The sequence below is a fragment of the Thunnus maccoyii genome, chromosome 20 (genome assembly GCF_910596095.1).
Source record: "Thunnus maccoyii chromosome 20, fThuMac1.1, whole genome shotgun sequence".
In the NCBI taxonomy this organism is placed as follows: Eukaryota; Metazoa; Chordata; class Actinopteri; order Scombriformes; family Scombridae; genus Thunnus; species Thunnus maccoyii.
In genome coordinates, this window is record NC_056552.1 from 6644153 (window position 1) to 6666769 (window position 22617).

General features: G+C 41.5%; 1 protein-coding gene and 1 long non-coding RNA gene across 3 annotated transcripts in view; one reads left to right on the top strand and one right to left on the bottom strand.

Moving 5' to 3' along the window:
- The window catches only part of meox1 (mesenchyme homeobox 1), a 40647-nt gene extending 34387 nt beyond the window's left edge, over positions 1-6260 (bottom strand). The window contains exons 1-2 of the mRNA XM_042396435.1: positions 6142-6260; positions 5974-6049 (exon numbers count right to left, since the gene is read on the bottom strand). The gene's annotated coding sequence lies outside the window, so the exon portion shown is untranslated. The remainder of the gene's footprint in view (positions 1-5973; positions 6050-6141) is intronic.
- LOC121886461 lies at positions 101-7954 on the top strand. 2 transcript variants are annotated; one of them, XR_006092741.1, is made up of 4 exons: positions 101-656; positions 1063-1118; positions 5988-6092; positions 7212-7954. It is a non-coding gene; the product is annotated as an uncharacterized LOC121886461 (long non-coding RNA). The 2 variants fall into 2 exon arrangements; XR_006092740.1 differs by lacking the exons at positions 101-656; positions 1063-1118 and adding an exon at positions 4293-4980.
- Positions 7955-22617: the final 14663 nt, after the last annotated feature.

The following is a 22617-nucleotide window of genomic DNA, read 5'->3' on the forward strand; positions in this document are numbered from 1 at the left end:
AGAGTCTCTACTGCATTTTGTTGTAATTTATGGTCCCGCTAGTTTCTCTCCTCTCCTCTGCTGTCTGTGTTTCACTGAGGGTGGGGCTCACACACACACACACACACAGACGGGAGCAGAGGAGAGACAGTCGCAGAAGAAACGCAAAACCTTCAAAGGTTGGATAACATTATCCTTAGCTGTGGCCATTGCAATTTACCAGTGAGTTTTATTCAGAGCCCTGGTTTTACCTGGCTACAGTAGGCTACAATCCGTTACCTGTGGTTGTCCTGAGCATGGGTCACCCAGAAAAAGTGGCGCCAAACCGGACAAAAGCTGAGTGAAAATTGCGAGAGGAAATGGTGAAACACGTGAGAAATGGCGAGTTACTGCGTGAGAAATGGCGAGTTACTACTATTAGTTACTGGTACCATTACTACACCAACTGTGGGTGGGCTTTCTCCTTATTGGTTGCTGCACTCTGTCAATTAGTTTTCCGCTGTGCCAGCCTCATCTAACTATGAAAAATGTGTCGATCTTTAAATAAAATTATAAAGTCATTAATGCTATAGACAGTATAAATAGACAGTTAAGAACAGTGGAATATAAATAGATGACATACCGTCAAAAACTATACTTATAAATACTTCATCAATAGGTCTATACAGGGCATCAAGGTATGTGAGCTATAGTGTTGAAGAATAACATTTTATGGTCTGTAATATTGAAAAGCTTTTAACGTTTTTGTATAATTTAAAAATGATAAGTGTGGTTTTACAAATTTCTGAGCCCCGCCACATAATTATGGCATCACTCACCCAAATATAACCATAAAACATGCAAATGTTTGAAAATAAGCCACAAAAATGAAAATATTAAACTGAAAAAAAAGGGGCATAATATGATCTCTTTAACTTTAGCAGCAAGAAGAGACACGTGCATTTGTTAAAAGATTATGGCTCCCAGAGGGATTGTGAAGCCTGTGTGTGTACGCTGGGGGGGTATACAGAACCAGTCAAAAGTTTGGACACACCTTCCCATTATCTTGAATGAGTCTTTTGACTGTGTGTACCATTCTGCCAGCTGCTGATCAAAATCAACTTGACTGGGCTCCTGACATCGTGGAGTAGATCTTCAGAGTAAGTGAATCACCACTGCTTGGGGGTTGTACTTCGTTTCATGGTGCATATTTTTGCAAGAGGACATTTTTAAAACTAATACAAATTATATGGATTTGATACATAAACTCCTTTGTCACTTGTTTTCAGTTGCTCTCTCAAAGCTTTATGTGTCTTTAACATACATAGTGTTAATGTATCATATTTTAAGACAACTGAAGATGGAGAAAATGACTTTTTTGCCTTGTTTGTCAAGTGTTATAAATTATGCCCATGTAGACTAAAAGAACTTGTAATGAGACAGCAATGCAGTAACTTCCTTTTATAGGGGCCAGTCAACATTAAAATAAGCAAGTGAAGAATTTTGCTTACTTTTAGGCATAAAAATTATAATTTGTCCTGTTCTATAAACTACTTTTACAGTCTATTTACGTATATGTCTGCCGGTGTAACTAGAGCCCAAACCTTTATTCTAAAATATTTTTAAAATTCAATTGCCTCTTGTGGTGTTTCATACTTTCATTCCTGGACTAGGAAAAAAAAGCAACCACATGACCACAGTAAATCTCATAATTTCCACTGCTAACTCATCACTGTTGACCTATGGAGGGAGTAGACAGACATGACACACGTCTGCCTCACTTCTTGTTCATACCATCTCCTGCTAGATCCAGATCCCACCCTCTTCAGTGCAGGTGTCATGACCAACTAGTAGGAAATGCCGATACAAGGACATGAAACACTAACTGTTTCTGATCGGACAATAATTTATTATGACAAAAATGCCCACAGAATATGGCAAGGGTAATGAGGGAATATGTTTAATCCAGCGAGACATCTCTCTGAGTGAAAGAATGGTCAGAGACAAGACTCGTGTCTATTTATGTAGTCTGCGTGTGCTGTGCGTGTGGAGCTGCATTCACAGAAGCCTACAGGGGATTTGCCTATTCAACTAAATCGTGGCACCCTTATCTCTCCCATTTCGTTATCTCCAACATGGTAATTGCTGACTTCCAATCACGCTTGTTTTCCTCTAATAGGGAGACTTTTTCGTCTTAGGACTGAGTTTGCTCTGACTTCCCTTCCGAGTACGGCCCCACCTCCACACTGACACACAAGAAATACCCACGGGAATACATAAACACGCATAGACAGACACACACCCGTGCGTCCTTTGTTCATGCCATGACCATGGGGGGAAATCACTGACTTCTACTGACGGGACTTACAGGACACAGTATGTCCAAAGGGGTCTGTGGAGTGCTCATTATACTCTGTTCTGTAGTGAAAAATATTGTATCCTTCATAGTATCAGCAGGAGGCTTGCTACATTAGGTTTCTTACATGAAAAGCAACATTAAGAGGATGTAATGTGGAACAGTGGAATAGTACAGCTTCATCTTTGGTTAAAGCCTACTGGTGATCCAAACAAATATAGCGTGTCCTTGAGAGACACATGTGTTTGATACTGTAATCCTGAGTTGCCAACACTTTTGGAACAGGAATACAAGTGTCTACTTTGATGATGCTCTTTTTCAGCCTCGTTAAAAAGAATTCAAAAATAGAAACTTGTTCTTGTCTTGTGTCCAAGCGCATTACATTTATTTGCTTACCATGACCTTGATACAGAAAACACCGCATACACCCCCACCGTGAAACATCCACCATTATGTCAGCATTTCATTTCCCCTTCTTTCTCCCAGGAACACACAGTCACAGCCCTGTTGTCCTTGGCGGCCCCGCGGTGAAGGGGAACTGTACCACATGTTGTGTCGCGGTTAACCAAGGGCCGACCACTTTAAAAGAGCCTAAATCAGTGCAAACCATCTTGTACTAATTCTCTGGTTGAGGATGAGAGGAGGGGGATAACCTGGTGGATTGATTACTTCACCACAGATATGATATGTGTAACCTGGGCTGGTTACATGGTGGTAGACCACAATGACCAGGCGCCACTTGAGTATCTGTTGGAGTCTGTTGGAAGTGGTTGGTTTCTGACAACTTTGTTCTGTTTGAAAAGGCAGACTTGACAATGAGGGCCAAACAAATGCACTTGAAGAGCTAGAAATTTGACACTTGAAAAGCAAGAAATATAACACTGCTTTTGGATTATCACAGACCAGTGTGGAGCATTATGGTATTAGGAGTAGAGTCTTACAGGCTTTACTCTTATTATTGTTTAGAATTTAGTGATTTCATCACAGTTACTAATCTAAACTAGGGGTTAGCTTGTTTACTGTCTTCGCAGGAGTTGGATGCGAGGTTTGACATCAACTTCATCTCTGTATGTTCAGTGGAGAGACAGATCCGCTATGAACGTTAGCTTGGCACAGGTGCTGGAGACGGGGTTTTTTGAAATGTGCAGCTAGCACACGTCTCATTTTCGTTTATTACATATGTTAGAGCTAATGGAAATGACTATATGCAACGTGAAAGGAGTTATCGTAGAATTGTCGTCCAACTGTGTAGTTCTGCTCAGTTGTACGGAGCGTTGCTTTGGATTCCCGCTTCACAAACCAGCACCAGAGGAAGCTGTTTTCAACGAAAACACTCTGACAAACCCACTGTAAACTGCCTAGCAAGGAGAATGAATATTGGACTTGTATTCATCAGGTGGTCTGCACCATAACTCCAAATGAAAGCTAATGTTGTTCTGTGTCTCTTTGTCTGTAAATAGGAAACTGTTTGCTAATGTGTTTGCCATTACAACTTCACTGCTTTACAACAACATGTCAATGTTGTGTTGACAGTTTGTTCTGCTGTCTCTAAGCAGTCAAACAAAATTCATGCAGCTTTAAATACAAAAAATGTGTTGGAGTTGTTAGGAGACACCATAGACTGTGTATAAAGATCAATGAAGCGAAATGTGACGTCACCGATTGGTTTGAAGCCCAGAGTTGCCGCTTATGGTCGGCACCATCTTTTTTCCCCTTGTTTGGAGCCAGGACCTTCCAGATAAGGAATGTGGGATGTTGACTTTCACGCTCTGGAAAACACGGCCCACTATCTCAGAGCGAAGCTAATGCCAGCTTACTGGGAACGTCGAGTGGTGCACACTTGGGCTAACGCTGGCTACTTTTGGCTAAATTGCACCAACAAGGCAGTCATATCATTCAAGTAACATTATACTTATGAAATATTGCAACAATATTCTGACTCAGTGCAAATGCCCGGGAGGATAACAGGTGAGTAAACTGTTAATCACAGCTGTCAGTCAACGCCCACACCTTCGACATCAAAGCGTTTTGATGATTATAAGTCTTCAAATTTCATTAATGGAGCAATAATTTCCAAAATGACCACTAGCACATTTATTAGAGGTCCTGGATTTAGCGATTGAGACCATAATAACTTACTGAAAACAGTTATTGACTTAGCATTTCTAGAAAGAAATTGACGCTTTTTGAATGGGAGCCAATTGGAACCATCATCAAGTGGCTGTGTGTAGCATTGCACTCTAAGGTACTTCCCCTTTGGCTTCAACCTCAAGCCGTCATAGTTACTGCTTGGAAGACACCTTTGACAGAGCTGAGCTGAGTAACAAAACAAACTGTTTTGAGCATTACAAATAATTACTTTTGCTGTTGAGTGATTAGTAACGTAATAACTTTTTTAATGGGTGATTAATGAATGAGTTACTGATGACATGTTTCAAGACGTAGGAAACTGTGACAGAAAATAAGTGCAATAAATAAGCACACCCAGAAACAAAATTTAAAGGTGCAGCTAACTTGCAAAAGATCACAGCATTTCTCCCCCTGCTAGCATGTTTTTCCTGCTTCTTGGTATCGATGGCAGGGCATTTTTTTTGCATGACACAGAAGAAGAAAGAAGGTGGCAGCAGCGGTGGTGGAGATGGGAGTTTGGCCACGCCACTGGAACAGTTGAGTTCACTGAGAGCAGTGCCTGAGCGTGATTAGCTGAGCTGCAGTGGTGCTTTGCCAGCTCCAGTGAAGCCAGTTCTCATCTGTCAGTGAGTGTGTGTGTGTGTATGTGTGTGTGTGTGTTTGTATATGTGTGAAAGAGAGAAAGAAGGAAAAGAGCAACAGACTGAGAGAGACAATAAGAACAGAGAAAAAGCAGAGAGAGATACTGTAATACTACTCGGGATTGGTATGTCTTTACTGCCATTTGAAACTGAAGCGATGTGTGGCCCGGCACCATGGTTTCCAAGTTACACCCAAAACAAACAAACAAAGGAGTTTGGGCAGTACGTGTGTGTATGTGTGTGTGAGGGAGTGAAAGATTCTAAACCTCTCTTAATTTCACCGTAACAAACGTATTCGCACACACACACACAAACACACGTGTGTTTGTGTAATGACACGTTCTTCTCGGGGATGGATTTTCCTAATACAGTAACGATGACGCAGGGCGCCGAGTAATGTTGCGGTGTTTCAGTTCATTAGGAATCTCATCGAAACCTGTTCATCACATTCCTGACACTTAGCGTCACGTGTCACTGTTTTCAATGCGATGCAAATATAGCATCTGACGCGTCTGTTTGTGTTTTGGAAAACCCAGGTACAAAGTCACCAAGGGAGGGGTGTGTTGTCGTGAGAATACACAAGGGTGTATAATTGATACCAGAGATGTGTTAGCAATGTCACTTTGATCAAATTTCTCTGTAATCAACTTATCATTTGTGTCAAGTGTATGTATATAACTGGCACCTGCATTGAGTACACAAGCAAATTTATTCCAGCATATAAGGATATTGCTTTCTTATTTTTTGTTTATGCCTGTGTTTATGCTTGGGTGTGGGACACTGGGACCTCTTCATCCTCTCCAGATTTTTGTCAGCTAAGGTTTCGGGGGTTAGCTCATATGGAAAGCTGATTCCAGAGCTTGCTTCATCTCACATGGTTTCAATCACCTTTTTTCCTGCAGACCTTGCAGGTTCTGACGCAGACCTTCGCTCCAGGACTCCTCAACCTGGACCAGGGCAGGCACTGGGGAGCAAGCAAATTAGGGAGAATGAAGAAAAGAATGGGAGTGAGAAAGCGAGGAGGGAATGAGAGCATGAAAATGAGTTTTCACACACCTCTTTGCTCCTTTTCCTCACGTCTCCTCTCGTCTTGCCTCGTTTCGTCTCCTATCCTTTTGTCTCTTGTCTCCTCTAGTCTAGCCTTGTCTCCTTTTGTCTCGTCTCCTCTCATCTCCTCTTTCCTTTTCTCTCATCTCCACTCATTTCCTCTCGTCTCCTTTCCTCTCATCTTGTCTCAACTGCTTTCCTCGTTTCCTCTTTTCTCCTCTCCTCTCATTTAGATCAGTCTAGTCACATCTCCTTTTGTCTTATCTCCTCTCCTCTCATCTCATCTCGTTTCCTCTGCTTCCTCTTGACTTGTCTCTTCTCATTTTGTCTCCTCCCGTCTCCACTCTTCTCCACCTTTGTCCTTTCCTCTCCTCCTCTATTCTCCTTTCATCTCGTCATGTCACCTATCTCATCCTCTTTGTCTCCTCTTGTCTCGTCTCCTCTCATTTTGTCTCATCTCCTCTCTTCAGCTTTTCTCTCAACTCGTCTTGTTTCCACTCCCGTCCTCTTCGTCTCCCTTCCTCTTGTCTCCTCTCATCTCTACTCCTCTCCTTCATTTTTCCTTTCCCCTCCTCTCATCTCTTCACATCTTGTCTTGCTTCCTCTCGTTTCCTCATCTTGGCTTATCTCATTTTGACTCCTCTTTTCTCATCTGCTCTCCTCTCGTCTTGACTCTTGACTTTTGTTTCCTTTCCTCTCGTCTCCCTTCCTCTTGTTTATTTTCATTTGTCTAATCTCATTTAATCTTGTCTTTATCAGGCTCTAATCACATGACAAAATGATGAATAATCTTGTGAAATGTCTACTTTCGCTTTTGTAGTGGATTGTAGAGCAAAATCTCATCACTGAGTAGTATTCACTGTCACGTTCAATATTTTGTTTTATTATTGGGGGGAGACAGTTATAAACTCACTAGATAGATGGGACAAGGGCAGGAAAAAGGACGCCAGCCGTCATATGTTTTCTTTGTCTTCCCAAAGTAGCAGCGAAAGAGGAAGTAGGCTTGTGCTGGTGAGAAAAAAAAACTCTGAATGCATCAGAGACTAAATTAAACAAAAGGCCTTTTCTTCGCTTCTCAGTTTGCTGGAACAAGCTCTATTCTGAAGGATTTCCCTCAACACCACTCTGGGTGTCAACAGCAGGATTCATGGAGGCAGAGTGTGTTCACATGGATCCTGCGGAGAGGAGGGGCAGCCAGGGGTCACCTCAGGTCACCGGCAGGCACTGCAGGAGGATGTGACTCTGCAGCCTAACAAGGGTCTGCTGATGCGGGCCTACACATCCCATCTGTCAGTGCTACTATTCCTCCTCACTGGCGGGAGCGAGCTACATGCAACAGTGAAGTTATGAGGGAGTAGCAGTGGGATGTTTCCTGAGGGAAGAGAGCGGCGTGATGGCCACCGAGGAACCGCAGTGCGGTTCCTTCTCCTAGTTTTGTTTTCATTCTCAATGGGGTCGGAAGTGTTATTTGGGTTAGTATTCAGAGTGCTGGTTTATAAACATGACTTCTGTTCGATGGGAACTTCTGTCAGAGTCTGGTAGACACATTTTTGCCTCCTCACTGCGTAGGAGAACAATAACATGTCATCAAATACCCAGTGGATGGTCAGAGTAGATAAATACTGTACCATGACTGTTTGTACTGCCTGTTTCTAACAAGCTCTTGGCTTTTAGTTCTTATTTGTCATTTGGCTTTCATTTTAACAAATATGATCTAATCACACTAGGGGAGAAGCAGTGCTGCATAAATAAAATGATACGTCACGTAATCTGCAGTCATTCTTGCCAGGTGTTAAAAAGTCGCCTCAAGACAGAGACCCATGTAAGTTAATTTAAAGGAAAATTACAGTTTATTATAATTTAACTTATTTTTCACAGTTTTGGCTGTTCTTTTAAAAAAAGAGGTCAGATGGGGAAAGAAACACAAGCAGTCAAGCAATCAGACAGGTTATAAACAAACCCGCAGGTTAGCAGAACTTATTTAGACCTGATTTGATTTGCAGAACTTGCTTGTGTTTGACACACACAGAGAGTTTTTATGTGCACTGACAGATTGTTACTGACGTGTCAGGGGCCACATACCGCTCTCGTGTCTGTGGGAGCATATAACTCCCAAGGAAATGGTTTTTACATTACTGTTTGTGTATGAATTAAACAATCAAGATATGTTGCTTTAGGTGGTGAGCTTTAGTGAGATTTAGATTAGAATTTTTTAACTTTGGAGAGAACCATTCTTTATTCTAAGCATATATTTCCCAAAATGTCAAACCAACTATTACTTTAAATCTTCAGAGCAGTAATTTCTTTATTTCTTATGTTTGCAAGTTATGTATTTTCATAGTCAAAGCCTGTTTTAGGTTGTGTACATTTCAATAACATAAAATATCCCCAGTCCTAACCATATGAAATTGCTGTACATTTTTAATCATTTTCGCTACTCCAGCTCTTTCAAAAGACTTCCGTGGTTAAACAGTGGTTAGAAAATACAGTCTCGAGGAAAAAAAAAGTCAGTACTGTGCTGTACTGTCTGCATGGGCCAGACAGGTCAGTTGGCCAAGCCGATAAAGATCTGCTGTGGAGCTGCATTCTACAACAAACAAGTGCCCCGATAAATGACAGGACGGGGGGGAGTTTACCCAAGGCAGCAGACATAAACACAGCAACCCTCATGGATGGAGGGAGGTAATTTAGATATACCACCACCATTAGCCCAATTAGGGTTCAATGCTTATGAATTCACAGGGCTTTCCCTGTTGCCAGAGAAGGAAAAGGGGAAAAGTACACCACAATTACATGTGTTCAACAAAAAATGGCAACAGAGGAGGAAATGAGAGGAAGCCAAGGTGAAGTCTGAGCAGCGGAGCTTCTCCTCAGCTGTCTGTAAGTCGGCCATTGAGGTAGAGTTGCACCGGGAATCGCCGGGGGGCTTTGGTGGAGCGTGCTGGCATTTCTGACACTGATCCTCCACTGACTTAAACAGAGATAAGACATCTGGTCGACTCCCTCTTTGGGTCAGACAAGCAAACTTTATCCGAGTTCAGTCTGATTGAATATCACTTTGTCTTTGACAAGGGGATGACTGCGCCTAAGCTTTTAGAAGTCTTGATACGCAGGGTAAGTTTGCACTGATTGAGGTCTGCAGGCCCTTTTATTTCAGTTTGATATCAGATATTCTGGAGTTTTTAATGATCTGAAAAACACTTTGTGTGAGTTGATACCGAGTGTCCCAGAAGCTTTGAATATCAGTCACACCTCTAACATTTCTCAATAGAAATAATTATAGATAACATGTTATATTTGCAGTAAATAGAAAACTGGGTTAAACTGGTCTCCATGTTCAAATGTTGAACCAGTAAGTCCTCAGGCTGCTTTGGCGTCTGATGGAGTTGATCCTTGAAGGAGCCAGCCTCTATTTCAGGACTGCCCCGGCCCCAAATCTGCCATGACTCGACGCACCCACACAATTGGAACAATTGCTGGGGCAGGAAAGAGCGGTGGAATTTCAGAGGCCATGCCATCATGCAGCAGAGTGAATTTCCTCCAAGCTCACTACTCCCTTGCATAGATTGTATCAAAGACTGAGTGTAATAATAGTCTGTATTTGTCAAAGTGGAGTGGAGCTAGGCAAGAGTGCAAAAGAGCAACAGTTTGAAATAATTTTGATAAATAACATCCCGGTTAATGATGACAATTGGGATAATTTATCACCAACATACTGAATCAATCAGTATGATGATGCTTATGGAGTGTGTCATGCATGTAATTACAGCGGAGAGGTGTAATATAAATGTTTAGCGAAAAAGTGACATCTTATTAATTCATCTGTGTAAAACAAAGTTGACACTTGGGTTGAACTTCAAGGAGCCTCTCTTCTTCCTTTCTCTTCTTCCTCCTCCTTCGCTCCATGAAGATGCTTATCCCCTGGCCTCATTATGTGAGCAGAAAAAGGCCGTGGCCCTGTTCTTTGTATCACATTTTTAGGGGGTTGTTATGGTTTGCAGATGTCACCCTGCATAGCATTTGGAGGGAGTCATTCCCTGGTGCTGTCAGGCAGAGACCCTCCTTTGCTCTCCTGTCTTCTCTCTTGGGTGCGGCGTCAGGGAGGGTTCTGTGCAGGGAAACCCCAGAGGGTGGATGCAAACGTGGCCTCGAAGTGGGGTAGATACACTCACAAATACAGGCTTATTCTTGCATATGCATACCTGAACACAAACACATGATGACATTCATTCTTTTGATTACAGTCATGGCACAAAACGAAAACCCCTGCAGGCTTATAATTACACTGATGCATTTGTCTGCTTTCTATAAAACACTCTGTCTTTTTGTCCTTCTTTTGTTCTATTCTGCCTTCTTGTTTTCACTTTTGTAAATAGCTGTTTGTCCGCATGGGAATGTAGTGTAGTCTCTTACTCATCTAACACTCCATCCCTACAAAAGAAAAAAATCTTATTACACATCAGGACAGCTGCTAGATCATGTGTTAATGATGCAGTCATCCAGAGAAATAATGCAAATTTGAGGAAAACGTCTCCCTCCTGTTGACCACAAATTCACACCCAGCAGAGGGCCTCATGTTTCCCACACCTTCTCCCTCATCACTGTCAGATTGTCTGGATTTTGATCTGAGGGGAGGAGCCCTTTGTCCCTCCACTGCAGTTGAGAAAAGAATAAATGTGAAGGGAGGGGTGAGAAAAAGACATTGCATCTACATATAAATATTTCTTGCATTGAAGCCGCAGTGTGGGTTTAGTTTCGAGTCAAAGAAATGCACAACAATTTTATGGTGGAAAATTGTCTCTTTGCAACTTTCTGTGTCCAGCAGTAGCCAAAAGTGAAGTGAAAAGTTTGTAAATAGCTCCAAAATGACATGTTAAACTCAAAGTCTGGGTCAGTCAGTCAAAAAATATCTTCAGTACAATGACGCATGCTATAACAAAGCTGACAGGGTGATTTTAATGATGCTGTTTCAAATCCAGCTTGGGCCTTTAAGGGAAAGCAAATGTTCATGCACCACTGCATTATAAATGGATTTGATTTTGAGGAGTACTTAGGCACAGGACCAAACTAGGCTGAAAGGCCCAGGGACTGTAAACTAATATTGGTTTACAACACATGGTCCAGATTTCATAACAGACATTAAGACTCAATCCTAGAGGACACTCTTGTGGAAAAAGGATGATTGATGAGTATAAAGTCAGGTGTGTGCGTGTGTGTATACGGTGTGTGTATCACAGTGTGAGCGCAGTTGGTTGGTCGCTCTTTTCAAGGAGAAGGTTTGTCTCTGAAAACTCCTTCTGTGCACTCCTTCAGTGCTGTGGTAGCACAGAGTTGCTTCCAGAAGTGGCATGCAACATGAATTTGTTAGTTGACAGAGCATTAAAGGAGCAGCTTATTCACATTCTTACAGAGAGTTAGATTAGAAGATCAATACCACTCTCATGTATGTACCAAGAGGCAACTACTACAGCTTAAAGCTGAAGCCAATGTGGAAGTACTTTAAAGTACAATGGTGGTTGCTACATGCTGGCTCCAAAAAATCCCTGGCTCCAACTGACTCCCATTCAAAAAGTGTGAACTTCTCTTTATTATATCATATAAATAATAAGTCAGTATTTTTTTCTACAAGCTTCTAATATGTGTACTTACATGGAAAATATTGCCCCATTAATAAGATTTGAAGACTTGCGGTAGCTTTGATGTCTACCCTGTGGGTGTTGATTGACAGCTGTGATTGACAGTTGGCTCACCTGATGCTCTTCCCAGCTCCTGGACTTGCACTGAGTTGGACAATTGTTGCAATATTTCAGTAAATTGAATGTTACGTGATTACAATTCCTGCCCTGTTAGCACAATTTAGCTGAAGTTGCTAACATTAGCCCAAGCATGCACTGGTTGGTGGGCTAGCATTCACATCGGTCTGAAGTAGTGGAGCGTGTTCCCAGAGCATGAAAGGCAACCCCTTATTTGGAAGGTCCTGGCTCCCAACTGAAAAGATGCAACCGACCATAAGCAGCATCTCTGGGCTTCAAACCAGCTCCAAAGCAAACCAGTGGGTGATGTCACACCTCACTACAACCATTTCTATACCAGGCTTCATCAACAGACCAGTTAGTTAGCTTAGCTTAGCATAAATACTGGAAACAGAGGGGTTAAACAAACAAGACATAAATTTGTGAGTTTTAGAGGTGCTTGCTGATTTTGTTACCTTTGGACAGAATCAGGTTAGCTGTTTCCCCCTGTTTCCAGTCTGTATGTGAAGCTAAGTTAACCGGCTGCACAAATATGAGAGTGGAATCAATCTTCTCAACTCTTCTTCTTCTTCTTCTTCTTCCTCGTATTTACCTGTTCCTTATGCAGGGCTGCTTCATGCCTTCATGGCCTAACACATACCCATAATTCAACCTGTACACTGCAAAGAGTACTAAACACAAACAAATGATTCAAGAACTGCAAAAGAAAACTCTTATTGTGTTCCTCCTCTCTATTGCCTAGAAATACAAACTACAATATTTGAAGGTCATGCTGCGTGTCTGTGCACCCAGTCAAATGCTCAGACATGGCCACGTTCCAGGTTCTGGCGATGGGTATCGGCATGCATGCTGGCGCTCTGAGTCATTACAGTAGTTCTGTAAATAGCAACCCAACTAAAGGAAATATATCTGATCAAATCAGAAGTCAGAAATCAGTGTATTTTTCCCCTAACCAGAGCACACACATATACAGAGAAATAACTACATGCATACTGTACATGCACATACACACATCAGATTTTTTTGATGCACTCTGCCTTGTCATCTGAGGATTAAAGGATAAATCAACCACACCTTTGCTGGGATGTTCACAAGTGGCTGACTGCATCTCATCAAATTGTTGCCACGCTGCTTTATTGCTGGTTGAAGGAGAATCAGAGCGGTCTCTCTTGACATTTCCCATTTACACTTTTGATTTAGATTCTATACCAGATGACCAGCACTGTGGTTTTACTCAGTATTCCCTGCGGTCAATATATTTCACTCAGATTGCAGATTTTCCTCCATGCAAGTGCAGCATGTCAGACCATAAGAATGAAGAAGTGATCAGTGGGCTTTCACTGCAGCCTCTGCACTCTGGAAAGGCTCCCACGAAATGGACTGAGATGCTACAATAACTTCACAACACACTTCCAAGCTCCCAGAGACTACATCCAGACTGCAGTGCAGTTGTTAATCTTGATGATACAGGATTCACAATGGCTCCACTGTGGCTGCACTGCTGTCTCAGATCTCTTTTTTCCCCTCGATTTAGGTGACATGCATCTGATATTTTATTCGTTGTCTTAACTAGGGGTTACTTACACACGTCTAAACTTTCAGATTTGTAACTCTTTGTGGTACAGAGAAGGAAATGTCACATTTCAAGCGGTCAAAATGGCTAACCATCAGATTTTATGCTGTCTTTTACAGGTCAGACATGCACCGTGCCTAAAAGATCTGTTTAATTATTTGTCATATAATTTTAAGATATGGCATGAATGTGATCTTTTCCTTGCTGAGAAATAAATGGCAAACCACATGAAAATATCTTTTTTTCCTAGTTTAGGATGTTATTAAGAGACCGCATGTGTGCCACAAAAGTGCTGAAAAACAGATGTGTGTTACCGTGTCAATACAGCCTGCGTCCCCACGAGTAACATGTCGGGTTTATGCTGAGTGTGTAAATGTAGCCCTGTGGTGACATTTGCGTGAATTGGAGAGCGCAGTCGTATGTCATTTTGCTTTGCTTGAGGTTTCGGTCTGATCCAGGAATGTGTAGGAGGCCCCATACATGGTGACATCACCTCTCTCTGTATTACTCCCTGGAGCTATAATGATGACCAAGACAGAGCAGTCTGGTCATGACCTTTTACTCTGTCAATGAAGTCCTTAAAGACAGAAAGATGCAATTAGCTTTAACCAGTGGTGATGACTTCCTGCCACATAGTACGAAAATGACCTGAAAATGATCTAAATGTGGTTTGTTGATTAGTTCAAGAGATTTAAAAACACTTCAGCGGATATCTGTCTCACGGATCTTATAGTACAAGTTATACACATTTTCAGGAGAAAAAAAATACTCGTCTATTTGATGATTTTGCAATCTTACCTTAATTTCACAAAGGCCATAAAGGGAAAGAAGTAGTGCAATTAAATACAACAGTCATTTAATAGATACCATCTCTGTGAAACATACATTTTCTTGTCAGTCAGTGAGCTGTTGATTCAAGTCTATAGTTATGTATGAGCCTGTAGTTAGTGCTGAAGTTAGTACTGTAGATTAGCATTAGCATCACAAGATGGACAAAATATTCTACTCTTCTTTCAATATGCAATACCACCACAAAGAACAGCCAACTACAGTACAGAAGTAAAATCTTATTTCCAGGTTCACATACTAGCTTTTTCCTGAACTTTCAACCCTATTTCACCGTTCTTCTGGAAAAAGCTGGTAAGTAAGTTAGAATTTTTATTTGTGAAACAACTGTTTCCAAGGTCAGGAATGAACTTTCAAACTCCACTAAGTACTAAGTGTCAGCTACTCAACAGGCAGTATTTACTGCAGGGTATTAACTTATTATACAGTGACTTACTGTAGATTAACTCCTTTCTGCACTTTCTTTTGGATTTTATTGTGAAAATGTGAAGGTTTGTGGTAAGAAAACTGCCAGAATACTGTGCTGGAGTGGATAAGCTGATCAGTGTTGCTCTGAGCCCAACTGGTCAATGTTAGAGATTGACAAGGTAATAAAGTGCTAAATGGACCATTAAAGGTGTAATATGTAAGAATTATGTAAAAAATTTAGTTTAAAACATTCAAAAATTAACTAAAATTATAAACAGAATGTGAAGAGATAATAAAATTAGACCTTCCCTGACTTTCTTGGTTGCTTATAACAGCTGGTGGACTGATTTCTATGTAAAGGTCTCGGGAGGGTTTTGCTGGGAAAATCCAAAGGATGTGATGTTTATGCGTGCTCCTGAGTGCCTTGCCTCTCTCCCGTCCCCCTACAGTGCAAACAGGGTACAACAGCTAACGTTAGCTTAGAAACGGAGTCCACTAACGTCTGACCCTGAGCTGGCTTTCTTCCTACAAGACAGGTAAGCTAACATTACTGCAAAGCATGTGAAATATATTGTGATATTATGGTTTTAGCTGGCTAATGTTAGCGCCACTACTCGCTACAGCGTCACTAAATGAATGGTTGTAGTTTTAGGGATAAAAAAGGTTTGAATCCAAAGCCTGATATATCTTATTCCACCATAGACATCCGTTGTTGTCCGAAAACTACTACTACTAACACGTCACTGAGCTACACTGCCACTGAGTGACATGTTCCCTTGCCCCAAAGACTACAGCTATGGTAGTTTGTTTAGGAACGGCTCCAAAGACTAATAACAGCAATCACATTTTCAGTCTCTGGAGAGCAGTTATGTGTAACAGCTTGATTCCACCGTCTGTGTCGCAACCAGCTCTGACGCAGCCGGATCGCAGCCACTATAGTGAATGTTTGTGATCCCAGAACTCCCAGAAGCGGCTCTCCGCTCTGCTCCACTAAACATACGCACCTATCTATTTTTGACGGAAGCTACATCAAGCTGCACAGAGCAGATGAGCCAGGTAGGAAGTCAAACACGGGAACAGCATAGAGCATCTGTCAATTTTCAAAATAAAACACCCTGTGCACACTCCCAATCATATATGACATCACTACATCAACATTATGTTATAACTGGTGCACCAGGGTGACACCAGGCCAGAAGTCAATCGGTCAGAGGATATTCGTCACCATGGACGATGAGAGGTTCATCTTGGAAGCAGAAAATCACAAGATTTTATATAACACCACTGCTGCCATGAATGCCCCGGTCCCTGGCTTACTCTCCAGGTAGAGGGGTGGCTCTCTTCTCTCTGGCGTTGCCGGAGCAAACGCTCTGCTACTGAAATGCTCATGGTGGGGTATGATGCCATGCGGAGGACAGAATAAAACCATGTTGCAGCCGGAACGCAACGCAGCCGTGCCTGGTGGGATCAATGCGTAAAGCAGACGCCAATGAAGGAACATGTCACCCAGTGCTATGGTGTGACTCAATTATGTGTTTTTAACCGTTTTTGGACAACAACGGAGGTCTTCGGCACAGAGGAATAATGAATATAAGGCTTTGGATACACACACAAAACTTGTAAGTAGGATCAATTCATTGTTGGTTTGACTCTGCACATGAGATTTGTTGGAAGTAAGAAAAATATAGAAAGCCTATAATCACCAGCCTTATCCTTTATTGTACCTCATGTTCTAGTTGTGAAAATCTTGTATTCTTGTCCTGCTGTATTACTTGACTGTATTACTTGTTGATGGTTTGTTGGTCAGTCTAGTGATTCTTTGTAGTTTTTACTGCACAGATCTTGGGAGCAAATTAACCTCTCTAACACAGCAATTGATAAATCTGTAAGGAACATCTATTATAAATTAAAAACTGAGCTGGTTTTTGAAATAACGAGTTGGTCAAACATCAAAAGTGATGCTAATGCTTCAAACACTCTGTGCCTATAAAGTAAAGCCATGGTGGCATGTGTGTGTGTGTGTGTGTGTGTCCACAGTAACTACAAATGTGTTACTGTGTGCAAGTGTGTGCTATAGCCCAGAGTGAGTATGATTCTGCATTGGTGGTCTGTGTGTGTGTGTGTGTGTGTGTGTGTCAGTGCTGTGGTGGTCTGAACCCTGAGCTGGCTCCCTCCCAGCAGCTCCGAGGCAGAGGCAGAGGCGAGCCCCGCTGCCAGGCCTGGCCCCACTGTGGGAAACAGCCTCTGTGTTATTGTACGCGCAATGAATTGCTGATGACGCATTTGTTTATGCGCTCACTCAAATAATGGGAACATTAAATATTTGGCCCAAATAATAATAATCCATTTCCTTGCCACCACAGAAATATGACTAATCACATGAAAATTAAAAATAAGCAAACATGCTGTCAAGTGATTGTATTTTGTGGATATGATGAAGATTTGTCCACACACACCCTTCGTGGTGAACATTACCTCAGATTTATGTGCACCATTAAGGGGATCCACCCTTTACATTTGGGCAGCTGCATTTCTTTGGAAAATCATTATGTTGCAAGAGTGATTGGAAATTCTGCAATGATGTTTTGAATTTTAAATAATGTCCAGAATTGAAGACTGTCCATCTTTGCTATGTCTTCAGTGGAAACTGTATGGAAATTCTGATCAAAATTATGAATCTTTGTTTGGCCGCAGCGTTTGGCAGCAAAAATAATGCCCAGAATTAAAGGATGAATCAAATTGTGCTGCATGTGTACCCTCAAAGTCAGCATCTTCAATGGAAACTCCCATGCAAATCCTTCCATCGAAAGCAGAGAACTTTCCTTTCACTGTGAATCTGACCACAGAGCTGTTATTCCCTTGTGACAGATATTCCTCTGACAAGTGCTATTACACTCTCCCACAGTCATTCTCACACGCTCCTCGCCTCAAATGCAGTGGGAGAAAATTCTATAAACCAAAAAACCAAAAGCCAGGACATGTGAAGATCAAACACAGGAATATAAAACTATAAACATCACACGCATACGAAGGGCTCTTCACGGGCCAGCAACTCTTGACTGACAGGCAGCATGGTGGCTGGCATGTAAAACGGAGGGAGGTCAGGTCTATTCACTGACTTTCCTGTTTATATGTGGCGTGATTTGTCTCGGGCTGTGTTCGTCAGCTGAGCGGGAGGCGTGTTTAGAAATGGCTGGCTGGAAGAGAGGACAGGGAAGGGTGTGAGAAGTTTGAAGGAGAGGGGAGAAGAGGGGACAAATTTGACGAGGTAATTTGAATTCCTGAGGTTTGCTTGTGAGGTTAAAGGGTGACTGTGTGCCGTGACAGCATTGCAGAGATGTGAAGAAGAGTGGAAGGTGTAGCATGAAAAGTCATATATGTTGGGAGGTGCAGTAGGAAGGATGGCAAGCATGCAGGTAGGCTGCTTAAACAGAAAAAAATGCATATGTCCAGTAAAAAATTCAAGAGCACAAGATTAAGTCATTAATTGACCACCGGTCAAGACAAGTCAAGTCCATTTTTTTCTGTGTAGCCCAATATTACAAATCACAAATTCGCTTCAGGGGGGTTTTACAGTCTGTGCAGCAATACAACATCCCCTGTCCTTAGACCTTTGATCCAAATAAGGAAAAACTCCCTAAAAAACCCCTCTAACAAGGAAAAACATTGAAGAAACCTCAGGAGGAGCAACAGAGGAGAATCCCAGGATGGACAGACATGCAATAGATGTTGTATGAACAGAAGAGAACACAAAATATTACAAAATACAGCACTGAACAGGATAACAAAATCATAATGGATTTATAATATATATAAAGAATGTGGTGCGACTTCCATCAACATGGAGACCTGGCGGGAGGATAGACTGCAGGGAGACTCACATCACACCATTCACATAAATGGGAGAGGAAACAAGAAGAAATATTATTCACAAAGGAGAGAAAGAAGGATAAAGATATCATTCAGATAGAGAGACATGAGGTGAGACTGAACTCCTGCAGGATGGGGAACCAGATCTAAAACCGACAGCCAGGGAAGCAGAGAGGTTCCAGGATGGGTGATGGTCCAGCAAAAGATGCCGGAGAGACAAGAGAGAACAGGAGGATAAAAAGGGAGAGAGCAGGAGAAAACAGAGAGGGGCACACAGCCTGGGCGCTCATGTGCTAGTGGAACAAACAAACAGAAGATTAGAGAGATGCAATGGTTAGAACCTAATGAACTTGTCTCTTCTGATCTGCATCTACCGTAATGCTTTCTCAGCTTTCTCTGGTGAAACAGAGCAACATTGCATGAAACAAGGGCCTCCATCTAGGCTCGAAGGTATGTAACATTGAGTGGCAGCATGAAATGAATGCTTGACCATATTAGAGGAAGCAGAAGTAGGTGCTTTTGTGATATTTTGAAAGCCTACTGTCATAGTGAGGGCCGACACATGATGAATTGTGTGAATGGGAAAAACGGCGTCCACCTATGGACAGTTTCTCCTCAAATGCACTCGTACGTACAAAAAAAGAGAGAAGTTCAAACTTTCTTTTCAAAGCACTTCCTTTGAAGCATACTGAGGCCCTAACATGTCAGAGAGGATGCAGTCTGTAGCCACAGGTGAACAATAAAGCATGTTTTCCACAAACTTTCTTGAGAAAGTAGGAAGCTTGAAACAACTCCTTAACAGATGTGCAGTATTTGTTTTTCACCGCAGCTGTTATTTATCAGTAGGTGGGAGTAAACCAAGTCATCTTGTCTGTGTATCTTTCTCATAAATCACTACTGATCAGCCTTGATCATTTTGCAGACTAGACCATGATGAAATACTATAAGTCACATACAGTGTCCGCAGGGACAAGATCATATTTATTGTTCACACAGCCTGGGAAAATAACCAACCCAATGCCTAACGAATTTTAAAAATCCTTTATTTATCAACATTAGCCCAAGCGGCAACAACCACGGCTTGAAATTGAAGCCACTGCAGAAGTCCCTTAAAGTGCAATACCACTGACGGTCACTAGATGCTAGCTCCAAAAAATCCTGGCTTCAATAGACTCCCATTCATTAAAAAAGCCAACTTCTGTCATGAAATACTAAGTCAGTAATTTTTTTCAACGAGTCATTATGGACTCAATCTCTATATTCGGGCCCTCTAATAAGTGTGCTGGTGGTCATTTTGGAAAATCATTTCTCTATTAATAAGATATAAAGATGAATAGTAGTTTTGATGTCTGCTATGTGGGCGTTGATTGACAGCTGTGATTGACAGTTCACTCCCCAGCTCCGAACTGGCAGTGAGTCGGACTATTGTCGCAATATTTCAGTAAATTTAATGTTACTTGATAACGACCTGCCCTGTTAGTTAGTTAATGTTAGCAAAAGTCTGCACCGCTTGGTGTTCCTGGTAAGTGAGCGTTGGTGTGTCTCCAGAGCGTGAAAGGCAACACTCCTTATTTGGAAGGTCCTGGCTCCGAACAAAAAAGATGGCACTGACCATAAGCTGCAACTCTGGGCTTCAAACTGGCTCCAATGCAAACAAATGCGTGACGTCACACCTTGATACATCCATCTTTATATACTATATTTTATTAAAATCTCCTTTTCTAATTTTTTTCTTTGGCTTTTACTTTTAGGTGATAAATACATTGGAATTTGTAGTCTTCTGCCCCAAAGGGAAAAAGAAGCCGACTTGAACAAAAGAGGGCTCAGGTTAAGACATTACTAATGAACACCGTTGTCTGGGGACTTGCAATGTCAGCCTGCCTTCCGGCATTCTTATCATCACCTACACAAAACCTCCCCACCAATCAAACTGGATCCTGGAAAGGAAGTTGAAAATGTCAAAGGCTATTAATTCTGCCGCAGCCTTCTTTGTCTGACTCTCAGAATACTAATCGAGGAGTAAGAGAGGGCAAATCCTTTTTTAAAATATCTTTTTCTAGGGGTTTCTGTGAACAAGCATGTGAATGAGTGTGTCGATTATAAGGAAAGTGAAAATCTTTCAAAGACAAGCATGGCTATAACTCACTGCCTAGGGGGAGTGAGAACCATGTAAAACCCTGTTATTTTAAGATTCAGAGCTTAGACCACCAACACAATAAGGTATTCACATTTTTAATAGCAGGTTGTTGGCAATGGTTAAGCCTTGTTTCCTCTTTAATAGTAATGATATCCTGTTCTGCACTCTTTCTTTCAAAGGGACTCAGGTAAAGCATGGGTGGGACCTTCCGTTTCATGACATATTTTGTCGAAGTGATGGCTTTTCTTTGTGTCTGTGCATATAAAGGATCTAAAGTATACTCTTTCATGCACTTCCTACAGACACAAACCCTTTAAAGAAACTCTATATATGTTTCATTTGAAGGAGTCGCACTGTGTTTTAACAGTTATCCTCGCTTGAAGCTACAGCACTTCAACAGCACATGCGCCCTGCTATTATCATATTACTTTGGTTTGTCATATGCTCTAAAAAACCAAAACCTTACATGCTGTGGTTCAAGTCATTTAGGGCATTTTGTGTGCTCAATGCAGCTTGCCTCACAAGACAATAAGCATGTTTTGGGGCTTTTCTCAGACCAATTGTTCCCATACCACTCAGATGCATATTTGTTAAATATAGCATGTTTTGATCACACTCCAATATGGGCCCTATCTATGTCAAGTGCAATTTTGCTTAGTTACTTCAACAAAGCCAATGAGGGACTCTGCGAAACATATGTGATGAATAGCCTGCTGTATTTTATCAACCATTTAAGAATTCTATCGACATCATAGAGTTTATCTGCATTATATCCACATCAATGACATTTTAACCTTAGTACGTATTCTTTAAAACTGGTATTTTTTAATCAATTCAGTTCCTACAACTTGAATGGATTACTAGTACTACCGATACCATTGGTAATGAACACCACACACTGCAGCTTTTTACAGTTTTTAGCCACTTTTATTTTATTTTGTGTCTCACCAAGCATTGATGTCTCTCAGCAAACTTCACAATATAAAACTCTTGGCAAAGAGCCAACGTAAATAAATGAAAATTTGAAAATGGTAAGCCAACAGATGAACACATTTTTTTCAGGGGGTTTTGGGCCAAACCAGAAGCTAGTGTAAAAGTCAAGTGATAATTAGACCCACATTTGGTGATAACAAAGATGGGATACCTGTGTATTGTGCCATTTTTATATGAAGGCCCTGTTGCTTTGAGCTCTGCCCTGTAGTGGTCAAATACTGGGTACTCTTTAATACTCCTATTTTTACATCAAACCAGAACCTGTAATGTGAATAAGTTGCTATTACTACCAGTTCCACTGAGAATGAACAACAAACTCTGCAGCATTTTACACTTTTTAGCCACTTTATGTGATACAATTTTAATGGTTCTTACCAGCTCATCAAACCATGGGCTGCTTGTTCTACTGCACATTACCTGCCCAGCTTAAAAGTAAGTAAACTTTATTTATAAAGCACTTTTTTCAAAACCAGAGTTACAAGGTGCTGTACAATGCAAACAATTGAGACAAAAATAAAATAAAATAAAAAGTTAAAAACAGGAAATATCAACATAAAAAATAAAACCATAAAACTACACAGAGGGCAGAGACAGAAGTCAGATACAACAATAAAAACAATAAAAGCAACACAGAGGGCAATCACACATTACGAGACAAAGCGCCTATGAAACAGATGAGTTTTTAACAGCTTCTTAAAACTAGCAACAGACATTTTTATAACTAGGGGATGACGGTTCCAGAGGGTGGGGGCCACAACCGCAAAAGCATGGTCACCCTTGGTCTTAAGCCTGGTTTTCAGGACAGCCAGAAGGCATTGGTCAGTAGACCTCAGTGATCTCACCATGGCCAGGGGACACAATAATTAAGAAAAATAAAGTGGGGCCAGCCTGTGTAGTGCTTTATT